Raw genomic sequence first — 2054 nt, 5'->3', positions numbered from 1 at the left:
ATTTTATTTTTTTTAAAAAAAATTAAAATTTGATCAGCCACCAGCCAGGAGTACTACGGACTTATCGGGGAAAAATATAGCAGAGCACTTCTAGCTGCTGGCTGATGGGAGTAAGGTGGGTAAAAAAAACACGGCCTCAGATTTTCTGAGGGCTTCAACACCATCATTTGTTTAAAAAAAAAAAATTCAGTGAATGTTCAAAAGATAGTGAATGATGCCAACATTCTGATAGCAGCAATGCCGTTTAGTTTTCTTTTAAGATGGGATGAAAAAGTTTGTGACGGTACTTTTTTGGGAACAGGACAAGGAAGTGATGGCAAGAGGCTGGGGTTGGGGGAAAAATTTAGAAGGCTGCAAGAGGCTGAATTTTTTTTTTGTGCTACTTGATTGAATGCATGAACCCTTTGTGCCTTTGACCATCACTACCTAATAATGCTACATTTAACCATTTGCAGCCCATTTGGACTTTGCCATTTTGTTCAAAGAGCAAGCTTCATCTTCAGTTTGATAGAACACTCGATCTGCTAGAGCGTTTTGGAGGCCGCGAGGGTCTCTGCTGTCTGCAGATCATATCATACTGCTTTCAGTTACCACGATGGGGGAAGGTCAAACAGTGTTTGATCACGTTGAAAGATAACGAAGGCTAAGTTTACATATCCAGCCGCTGTTATGGGCCACACTAAGCCACTTTGAAGGTTTTGAAAACTATTACAAGAAAAAAAAAAACCAACAACCTCTCTAGCCTGGCTTATAATAGATGCAGCAGGATTTATGCACGTTCTGCAACCAACCATTAGAGAAAAAAATGTCAAAAGGCAGGGATAACAGGAAAGTTACCAAATTTTTTAATTTCAGAATGTAATTTGAATGCTGATTGTGGTAATAGTGACACATTCAAGTTTCTACAATAAACTTCAGTCTACCTCAGTTTAAAAAAAAAAAATGTGGCAACACATGGTGCATAAAGACTGCTGTGTGTGTGTGTGTGCGCGTGCGCGCCTGTATGTGTGTGGTCGACAGAGCCATGCTATTACCTCTGAACCTTTTTTTGTGATGTTTTTTGTGCATGAGATGATCAGAATCACCATGCTGCACTGATTTGAGGGGCACAACGAGCAAAAACATTTGTTTCATCATTTTGTTATCTACCTCTTAGGTTCATGTTGAAATAGAGGCATTACTACATAGACTAGATAATTTTCCCAAAGATCATTGTTGTACAGATTAGATAATTTTGAAAATGGTCTGAAGTGTTTTTCCTGCATCTCTTCTTTACTAATTGGTTTAAAAGCCACAAACTTATGTTGTAGTTTTAGCAAAGAAAAATGAGTTTCTTTTCCTTTTTTGACAGTGACCTTCATTCTAGCCTTTAGGATAATTTTTTTTCTTACAATGAATTTAAAATTACTGAAGTATGAAAAGTCATAGCATTTTAATTTTTGTTGAGGCTTAAGTCAGTCTGATGTTCCTTTCTTAACATTTGAGAAGGATTTGACTTCATTATTTTCCATAAAAATTATTTACAAATAGGCGCTGCATTTACATCTACTGATTTAATTACTGTCATATCTCTTAAATTTCTAGACTTAGTATGATAAATCATGTTTTATTTTCAATTGAGACTTGGTAATTTGGAGTATTTGGGAATAGCTAGAAAGTAAATACTGTAAATGATTTCAATATCCACAAAGTATGGATCATTTTTCATCTGTAATGTGCCCCCCAATGCAGCTCCACTTGCCAGATGCCTCTGAATGGAATAAAGAGTTTAACTCCTATCATCAGATACAGTTGTGTGTTGTTTTTTAAACTAATGAGGCATAATGACTGACCTAAGTATTTACTGTGCTTTGATCGAGTTGTTTTTCTGTCTGTAGTAATAACTGAGTAAGGTTGAACAGTCACCCGCAGGCATTCCATAGCTTAGTTATGATGCTCACACTTTCCACTACAAGAAGTGACTTCTGTGACTTCCTTTTCATTTTCATACAACAGCTCTATGGTTTGTAGTACTACCTTTAGTTCACAGTTTGTCTCATGCAGGTAACTTAGTG

The sequence above is a fragment of the Meleagris gallopavo genome, chromosome 6 (assembly GCF_000146605.3).
Source record: "Meleagris gallopavo isolate NT-WF06-2002-E0010 breed Aviagen turkey brand Nicholas breeding stock chromosome 6, Turkey_5.1, whole genome shotgun sequence".
NCBI lineage: Eukaryota > Metazoa > Chordata > Aves > Galliformes > Phasianidae > Meleagris > Meleagris gallopavo.
Note: the sequence above shows the minus strand (reverse complement) of the source record.